The sequence below is a fragment of the Littorina saxatilis genome, linkage group LG15 (genome assembly GCF_037325665.1).
Source record: "Littorina saxatilis isolate snail1 linkage group LG15, US_GU_Lsax_2.0, whole genome shotgun sequence".
Classification (NCBI taxonomy): domain Eukaryota; kingdom Metazoa; phylum Mollusca; class Gastropoda; order Littorinimorpha; family Littorinidae; genus Littorina; species Littorina saxatilis.
In genome coordinates, this window is record NC_090259.1 from 45,187,420 (window position 1) to 45,198,001 (window position 10,582).

Here is a 10,582-nt window from a genome sequence, read left to right on the forward strand (position 1 = left end):
TGCGGTCGTAGTGCGCAGCGCTTGTCCCAGCTGGCAATATAGCTGAACCCGTAATGCACCCACCCGCTTAAGCTCTCCCCGTACCCGGGTAGGAACACGACGACATCAAAGCGGCCAACACCCGGTACTAAGCCCCACGTTTTAATGGGGTGGATTGGATGGCAATCATCGCCAGAGCCCCAAAGCACCCCACACCACGGCTATAAGTTTATGGTGCACGCCGCAGAAAGCTTTCTTACTCATGGGGTGAACTGTGTTAATACGCCACTTCTCACGTCTCTGTATGGCAACCGCATTGCACTAAAGTTGATATTCGGTTTTGCACGCTGGGAGATTGGGGTGGGCGAAAGGGTGGAGAATTGTGATTTAACTTCTTTTCACCCAAACAGTGGCATGCATAGCAAGGTATCCGATATAATCTTCACAATAAGCATTTCTGAGCATTTCACGGTATCTAATTTCGTTGTTCCTGACAGCAACAGCTCAATGTTATTTTCATCAATATGTGATTATTATCGTCGAGATAAAAACATGTGCTTCAAAAACTAAACCAACACATTCGTATATTACCATTCTATATTCTAAAGGGAAAGTTAAAACAAAATTAACAAAGACAAACTAACTGTTTATATTGCAGAGAAATTGACATTGTTTATTTCAACGGCGCGATAAGATTACGTTCAAATCTGGTAATTTCTGTCTGTAAAAGTCAGTCGATTTTTTTTAATCATAATATCATCGGGTTATTTTGTTCATGTTGCAATGAAAAAGAGTAATTTTCCCTGTTTAACATATACATTGTGTTCGCTGTAGTCATTGCCATAGAACATATCGTTTCCAAATGATTATATGGAACGCCAATTGGCTTTGACAGACCTTTGATAAATATACGTTCGCTGTATTTAACTGTGATTTCACATTCAGTTCCAGTGCAAACACGATATCGTTTAACATTTGTTAACATTCAAATGTATTCGACTATAGTCTGTCAAGATAATTGCTAACAAAAAATCGTAATCCTGTTGGTACATTAATTAAAAAAAAATCTGTATCCTGATGATAGTTGATTGGAACATTCAACCTTTTATCTATTATTCTATGTATAGTTTTGTTAAATGTACTCTGTATCAACAGCGAGGTACTACAAGCTGTTATAATTATGCGCAGAAAGACGGACGGACAGACACAGATTTAGTAAGGCAGGTAGGTATGCAGGTAGGCAAGCATACAGACAGACAGACATACAGACATACAGACAGACAGACAACCATGAATATACAAGAATGCTGCGTCAACCTGTTTAATATTTAGTTCAATTAAAATTCAACGCATAATTCTTGACAAACAGCTCCTTTAAAAAGTTCACCTGAGCTCTATATTATGCACAAAGACGTATAAAAAAGGGCCATAAGAGGATCACTCGAGCACACAGTCCCTGTTTAAAGAAACAGAGACACAGAAGGTGGCTTTAGGCTTCAGAGTATCCGATGAAACCATAAGTGTTATATGACAGACACACGTGTTTCTCGTTTTATTGTCCAAACGTTTCAATTGCAAAGAAACGAAGTCTTCAAATTACTGTCAAAGGTAGCGTTTAAGCCGCACAAAAGGCAGTATTTAAGTTACACAAAACGAGCTGATCATTTAATCTTGAGGCGTACAAATTTGGTGTCAATTATACGGTCATGTTTACATGTGTGTGAAATCACTTCTGCAGTTTCTCTCCTATCCACGTGGGTCGTGTAAATGGAGGAGGCAGCTGACAGCCGTCCGGGGGGAAACAACTTTGGAAAGGTGAGGTAGGGCAAACGAAAACTGAGAAAGAGAGAGACTGAAAGAGAGACTGAGAGAGAGAGAGAGAGAGAGAGAGAGAGAGAGAGAGAGAGAGAGAGAGAGAGACAGAGAGAGACTGAGAGAGAGAGACTGAGAGAGGTAGAGAGAGAGAGAGATAGAGAGAGAGAGAGAGTGAGGGAGAGAGAGAGAGAGTGAGGAGGTAGAGAGAGAGAGAGAGAGAGAGAGAGAAAGAGAGAGAGAGAGAGAGAGAGAGCGAGAGAGAGAGTGAGGTAGAGAAAGAGAGAGAGAGACAGAGCGCAGGAGAATCATATTTGTAAATATTTAAATAAGTAGCATTAAACGACCAAGACATAAGATAACACGCGGCTACACACGTTTTGTTCTGCAAAAATAGTTCGTACATAGTGCAAAGCCAAACGTGGTCAGAGTTTGCTGCCGTACTACTACGAATAGTAACCAACTTGCTACAAGTGTAAAAGTAAAGCGTGGGAATAACTCTGTTAACCAATGCTAAATTAGGATGTATGCAATAGTAGATAAGGCATTGCGCTTCACCTTCATCTATGAAGTTAGAAAGTGGATGTTTCGGGACACAGTACATAAAACAAACATAATCTCATAAGCCATCAGATTTAAAAATAATTCAACACAAAAATAAACTTATAAATAAGTTAGTCGTTTAGTCTGTGATATCAGGCGAACTTTCTCACGCCTTCATGGTAGATATCAAATTAGTACTTAAACCAGTTCTCAGTTTACCAAAAAAACAACCCAGTAAAAACAAATATATAAAAATGATTTATTTATTTTCTATTCATCATCTAGCTCGTTTGACATCATTGCACGACAATGCGACAATGCAATAATGTGTGTTTAGATAGGCATGTTGTTGACCTTTTTTTTTTTTTAATGAAATGCACTTTTGGCTCATTTTTATATTTAGTCAAGTTTTGACTAAATATTTTAACATCGAGGGGGAATCGAAACGAGGGTATGGTGTATGTGCGTGTGTCTGTGTGTGTGTCTGTGTGTGTGTCTGTGTGTGTGTGTAGAGCGATTCAGACTAAACTACTGGACCGATCTTTATGAAATTTGACATGAGAGTTCCTGGGTATGAAATCCCCGAACGTTTTTTTCATTTTTTGGATAAATGTCTTTGATGACGTCATATCCGGCTTTTCGTGAAAGTTGAGGCGGCACTGTCACGCCCTCATTTTTCAACCAAATTGGTTGAAATTTTGGTCAAGTAATCTTCGACGAAGCCCGGGGTTCGGTATTGCATTTCAGCTTGGTGGCTTAAAAATTAATTTATGAGTTTGGTCATTAAAAATCGGAAAATTGTAAAAAAAAATAAAAATTTATAAAACGATCCAAATTTACGTTTATCTTATTCTCCATCATTTGCTGATTCAAAAAACATATAAATAGGTTATATTCGGATTAAAAACAAGCTCTGAAAATTAAATATATAAAAATTATTATCAAAATTTTTTTTTCGAAATCAATTTAAAAACACTTTCATCTTATTCCTTGTCGGTTCCTGATTCCAAAAACATATAGATATGATATGTTTGGATTAAAAACACGCTCAGAAAGTTAAAACGAAGAGAGGTACAGAAAAGCGTGCTATCCTTCTTAGCGCAACGAATACCCCGCTCTTCTTGTCAATTCCACGTGCACTGCCTTTGCCACGGGCGGTGGACTGACGATGCTACGAGTATACGGTCTTGCTGCGTTGCGTTGCGTTCAGTTTCATTCTGTGAGTTCGACAGCTACTTGACTAAATATTGTATTTTCGCCTTACGCGACTTGTTGTTGTTGTTTTTACATTTAGTCAAGTTTTGACTAAATGTTTTAACATAGAGGGGGAATCGAGACGAGGGTCGTGGTGTATGTGTGTGTGTGTGTGTGTGTGTGTGTGTGTGTGTCTGTGCGTGTGTGTGTAGAGCGATTCAGACCAAACTACTGGACCGATCTTTATGAAATTTGACATGAGAGTTCCTGGGAATGATATCCCCGGACGTTTTTTTCTTTTTTTCGATAAATACTTTTGATGACGTCATATCCGGCTTTTTGTAAAAGTTGAGGCGGCACTGTCACACCCTCATTTTTCAATCAAATTGATTGACATTTTCGTAAAGCAATCTTCGACAAAGGCCGGACTTCGTTATTGCATTTCAGCTTGGTGGCTTAAAAATTAATTAATGACTTTGGCCATTAAAAATCTGAAAATTGTAATAATTTTTGTTTTATATAAAACGATCCAAATTTACGTTCATCTTATTCTACATTATTTCTTGATTCCAAAAACATATAAATATGTTATATTTGGATTAAAAACAAGCTCTGAAAATTAAAAATATAAAAATTATGATCAAAATTAAATTTCCTAAATCGATTTAAAAACAATTTCATCTTATTCCTTGTCGGTTCCTGATTCCAAAAACATATAGATATGATATGTTTGGATTAAAAACACGCTCAGAAAGTTAAAACGAAGAGAGGTACAGAAAAGCGTGCTATGCAGCACAGTAAAACCACTACCGCGCTGAACAGGCTCGTCAGTTTCACTCCGTTATGCACAAGCGGCGGACTACGGTCATTGTGAAAAAATGCAGTGCGTTCAGTTTCATTCTGTGAGTTCCACAGCTTGACTAAATGTAGTAATTTCGCCTTACGCGACTTGTTTGTTTGTTTGTTTGTTTGTTGTAAATCTGCGTTGTTAAAAATATTTATTCGGGGTATTTAAATTCGAAGGATTGTTACGTGATGCTTTAGGAGAACACATTACAACAAAACCTGCACTGAACGCACAACTCATGTGGGGTATTTAAAAAAATTTTTTGAGAAGTCGTTCATTTTTGTCTTTAGTAGTTTTGTTCGCACCTAATTAATATAAAACTGAGAAGAAGAAAATAATTACAAATTCGCTCGCGCACGCGCGCATGTGTGTATGCGTGTGTGTGTGTGTGTGTGTGTGTGTGTGTGTGTGTGTGTGTGTGCATGCGTGCGTGCGTGTGTGCGTGCGTGACGTGCGTGCTTGCATGCGTGAGTGCATGAGCGTGCGTGCGTGCGTGTAAAAATAAACACAAGAAGTCAACAAGCCACACAAATATAAACAAATGCGACAAATATAATAAACAACTAAATGATCAAAAAAGACCGCAAACACATAATACAAAAAAACTAATAAAAAAAATACAAAGATAAAAAATACTAACGGCGTGCGTGACGTAAGACATTTATGAAGCAGACGACTTGAAATACCAGCTAAATCCACCCAGGCGGGTAAGTTACATGTCTCTAGCTACCCCACGCTTTGTTGTCTCCGCGACTTTGTGGTGTCGTCCTAACCTCTAATCTGTGTCAGTTACGGACGAGTAGCACACCATTTAAAACCAGCCTTTGTGAAATGAAATATTTCCTTCGGAGACAGATAGCGTCAAGAGGCTTGTTTTCTCACATGTATATTCATTTTTGGGTGACTCTTTCATACTTGGTGACATTTCCTAACAGCCAGTGACTTTTTTCTCAATATTAAAGGTAAATTACTTCCCGACAAGGATATTGTTTTCACACATGTGTGTGGTTTTTGTGCGATTTTAAATACTTGGTGACCTTGCTAAATCGCTCGCGACTTTATTAACAACTTTAAATGGACTTTAACTATCGTCAAGCGTCTTATGTCCACACATGAATATTCGTTTCTGTTGTTTCTTCCATGCTGGATGAAGTGCCATAAACAGCTAGTGACATTGTGCAATGTGAAAGGAATATTCCCTCTCGTAACAAGTGTTGTTTTCATACCATTCTGTCCGTGGTGACATTTCCTAAACAGCTATTCCATATTGTCCATATTCAAGATACATTCCTTCGCGATATTGTCTTGTTTTTACACATTTATATGTGACAGGGAGACTACCGTCGCCCTTCACAGCAGGCTCTGCAGAGTTGTTGCCCTTTGAGTGCGAGCTATTTATAGCTCGCCGGCTAGACACCTGTGGATTGTAGAGTTTTGTTTGTGATGGGGTCTGGCGGCTTCTGTCGCTCTGTATGTTCGTGGTTTCCTTTGTGTAACCAAAACAGTTTTTATAGGGCTAAGAAATTAGACCTAAAATTATCAATCCTGTTTCTCAATTCTCAAAGGTGATTGTTGTGCTTCGGCTCTCGGTTACATTCGTATTTGGTGACGTTTTCATCCTTGGTGACCTGCACCAATCAGTTAGTGATTTTTCTTTTGATTTGAAAAGAACATTCCTAATCTCCAAGAGCCTTAATTTCATAATTTCCTATCCTTGGTGACATTTTCTATACAGCTCGGTTTTGTTTGTTGTCCATATCTAAGATACATTCCTTAGCGATAAGCGTCTTATTTTAACACATATATGTACATTCGTTTCTTGGTGACCTGTCCCAAACAGTTAGTGATTTTATTTTTTATTTAAAGGAATATTCCTTCTCGAGAATAGTCTTGTTTTCACACTTTCCTATCCTTGATGACCTGTCCTGAACAGTTATTGTCATTTTCATTGTTAAAGGAACAGTTATTCTCTTCAATGGTCAGTTATTTCACACATGTGTATATTATAATAAATAAAAAGAAAACACACCAGTAACAAGGTTAGGTAAGTTTAAATCAATATTTCAGCATGTAACTGCCTTCTTCGGGACGGCATGGAAAGAATGGAATCATATGTGTATATTATGTCTTTATCTGGTGACTTTTCACACATGTATAAATATATTTATTTTCTGACGACTTTTCACACATGTATAAATATATTTATTTTCTGACGACTTTTCACACATGTATAAATATATTTATTTTCTGACGACTTTTCACACATGAATAAATATATTTATTTTCTGACGACTTTTCACACATGTATAAATATATTTATTTTCTGACGACTTTTCACACATGTATAAATATATTTATTTTATGACGACTTTTCACACATGTATAAATATATTTATTTTATGACGACTTTTTTATTCTTGGTTACAATATTTTCGTCAATGTGAAAGGTACCTGCTTTCTAGTGAAGGCGATCCTCATTATTAGCACAGATCAGTTTAGACTTTTACATGGGAAAAGAGCACCCTTCAACGTAACTAATGTGCTGTTCACATGGCAGACTTGCAACCAACTTCTGGCCAACTTTAGTCGTTTAAAAATCGCTCCCGAGTCGTTGAGACCGAGTCGGCGAATAGTCTGCCATGTGAACAGCCCCAGCGATTTATAAACGACTCGTGCCAGATTCGTCAGCGGCTCCAAAACTCAGTTGAGCACTGCCCCACTCGGCCGTGACTCGTGTGCGATTTTGTCCAGAAGTTTTCAGCTCTAGCCCTCCCTTCTTCGGAAAACAACGAGGACGTCCGGACAATCCCGAAAGGCTAAGTCTGGCGAGAATCGCCGCTTAAAACTTGTTGGCGAGTTTGTGCTGTTCACATGGGCAGCGATTTTGATTTGACTTGCCGCCGACTAAAATCGCTTGAAGGTTGGTCACAAGTCTGTCATGTGAACAGCACTTAAGAGCCAAAATGAAACAGCCCAGCTCGTTTCTGTGCAGAGCGGGGAATTATTGTGTTGAATGAATTTGACAAGGGACATCTATGTCAACAACAAACCAACAAACTAATCATGTGCAGAGTGGCCCATTTTTTTCTGAATAATTTTGCAGATTAATAAAGGTGTCAATTATGGAATTGCTTCAGCACAAACACAAAATACATTTTAAAAAAATACGACCCCGCGCAGAACGAGTTATGGTACTCATCTAGACGAAGAATGCTTTCATCCCATTTTTGATGATTAACAACATCCCTACTACAGGAAGGAACGTCTTTTTAACTGAAAGCATTGACAAGAAAAAAATAATATAATTCACAGAACTGATTAGGTTATAATAAATAATAAATAATAACAATAATTTAAAAAAAACCATCGAGAACACAGGAACACAATGTGGGTAGCTCCGTGTTTTTGCGAAATCTCTCCGTCACTGCACAGCTAGCTAATTTGCGGCTCTTAATTAAAGATAAGCTCAGAAAAAAAAATCGTTGAGCGCAGTTTTCTTCTGGGACAGTTATTGCTGTTGTAGATGCCCTTTTGTGTTGCTGGTGGGGATCTTTTATTTATTGCTGTCTTCGGGGAAAGCTGGGACAGCAGCTTTGAAGAGGATACACGTGCGACTTTACGACAGTCGGTACCATGAACCATACCTTTCTCAGCAACCAACAAAGCCACGAGAAGTAAAAAAAAATAAAAAAAAATAAAAAAGAGAGGTGTTTTAGCGCTGCTGATCCACCTAACCACGCAGTGTGTCGATCCCTTCCGTGGCCAAATTACATTATTAATTACACGGCCCATTATGAGGAGCATTACAGTGATCGGTGAAGAAAAGACGCTACCCGTCTCAGGCAGCCCGGTGAAAAGCGCCAATGATACGCTACAACAGCGCCAGACATTCAGAACCACTACTGTGATCTTATCGCGCGGTCTCACCTCGCCCGCGACTTTGCGCGAGATCAAGGAGCTAAAAAGACACGGTGAACTGGCAAGTGCTCTTTTACTTGGCGAGTTATCTCCCCTCGCCTGTCTGGCGTCCGCCCGGCGTCGCTGTGGTGGAGGCTCGGTCTTGGCGATTATTGGAGAGACGAGGCAGCAATTAGATGTAAACAAGAATCTATTAGGCTCCAAGAATGCTCAAGTCGGGGACTCAATTTCACAGCAGCTTTTAGCCAACAAAGCGGGGCTTTAAAGGCCATCTTGGGAAGATCAGACTGAGAGCACATCACGATACCAACAATTATGTTATGTGTGCAGGCTTATTCGTGACTTAGCAGTGGCATGAACTATCGGAGGACACTAGCGAGCATATGCTATTCAAGTTATTACTAAAGTCAAACCTGCTCGGAGACCACCTTTGGAAGACGACCACCTGCCCATAGCGACCACCCCCAAATGATCCTCGACTATTTTTCTACATAATTGACCTTTCCATAGTGACCACCTGTCTACAACAACCAAAAATTATTATACTCGGTCCCTTGGATGCTCATTATAGACAGGTTCGACTGCATATATATATCCACTTTTTACCATTTTAGTTCACTTTTTGACCAATCAGGGGGGCGGGGATGTAGCTCAGTCGGTAGCGCGCTGGATTTGTATCCAGTTGGCCGCTGTCAGCGTGAGTTCGTCCCCACGTTCGGCGGGAGATTTATTTCTCAGAGTCAACTTTGTGTGCAGACTCTCCTCGGTGTCCGAACACCCCCCGTGTGTACACGCAAGCACAAGACCAAGTGCGCACGCAAAAGATCCTGTAATCCATGTCAGAGTTCGGTGGGTTATAGAAACACGAAAATACCCAGCATGCTTCCTCCGAAAACGGCGTATGGCTGCCTAAATGGCGGGGTAAAAAACGGTCATACACGTAAAATTCCACTTGTGCAAAAACACGAGTGTACGTGGGAGTTTCAGCACACGAACGCAGAAGAAGAAGAAGAAGAAGAAGACCAATCAGGACTGATTTTAAGTGACGCTCTATATGTTATAACGGTCATGACAAGACTCTTTTTGTTTATCAAGCTAAAAATAAAGAAGACAACATACAAAACTGGATAGCAGGCTCATGTTGATATCGACTGTTTTCGACATGTCTGCTAACAGTCAGTCAGCATATTAGAACAAAAAGGTGCGAACTTAAGAATCGAGAGCATATCAAAATTCAAATATGGGATTTCTGCAGAATTTGTGACTCAGCAAATAATTAAAACATACCATAAGACTACATGCACAGCACAGTGCAAAAAGGTTGTGTGTCTGAGAAGTGGATAGAACAAAATACTAATAAATACGAGAATGAAACAAACGCCAGACAGCTATTATAGCCTCAATACAGTTTTAAAGTTATCTGTGCAATATTTGTGACTAAGAAAAGGCAAAAAAACACATTGGTAAACTAGAGAACAAGTCATACATAATATAAATATGTTATGTGGCAAGTGTTCGTAGCATTATATGAGCAGTAACATTTAACACACGAGAAGACTAGAGAATACATACTCCAATACACAATATATCAGGTGTGCAATATTCGTGATTTAGCTGTGGTATGAATAACACTATAAGACAATTGAAAACATACAGCAAGCTTACATCAAACACAACCATATTATGTGTGCCTTATTCGCGACTGAGCAGTAGACAGAACACATCACAATACAGATGACACACACTATTTTCTTGTTTTAAAGTAATTTCGTAGAACGACAGAAGCGTCTTTAGTGACTAAACTAAAATTCATAAAACAAATCATAAAAAAAGTAACAAAATAATCCCAGAAAGCAGCTAGGCTGTAATGTTATGGTACACGTTGTGTCCTGTGAAAGGATGCTATTATAGGCGAAAGGCTGTCATAAAATTATTGCGATTGTAACTATGAAAATGCTGTAAACTTTAGGACGAGTTCACAAGCTTTATTGATTGTAATCATTGTATTAGCAAAATTGCATTAAACCTGAATGAATACAATTATTTTCCATAACAAGGGCTGGTGATCTACAAGAATATGTCCCCCCAAAGGAAGGCACAGTCTAACCTGTTTACAACGACCACCCAAGGAAAAAACTAAAAGTTATCCTTGTGGACAGGTGGTCATTGTCGAAATGTGAATTATATGGAAAAGAACTTCGAAGGGGATCCATCGGGTGGGTGGGGGGGGGGGGGTCGTAATGGGCAGGTGATTGTTCCCAAGCGTTGGCCACCTTGGCAGGTCCGACT

At 39.2% G+C, this 10,582-nt stretch overlaps 1 protein-coding gene across 1 annotated transcript in view; it reads right to left on the bottom strand.

Moving 5' to 3' along the window:
• Nucleotides 1–10,582, bottom strand: part of LOC138949441 (uncharacterized) — a 35,779-nt gene that overhangs the window by 16,581 nt on the left and 8,616 nt on the right. The gene's annotated exons all lie outside the window — the stretch shown is intronic.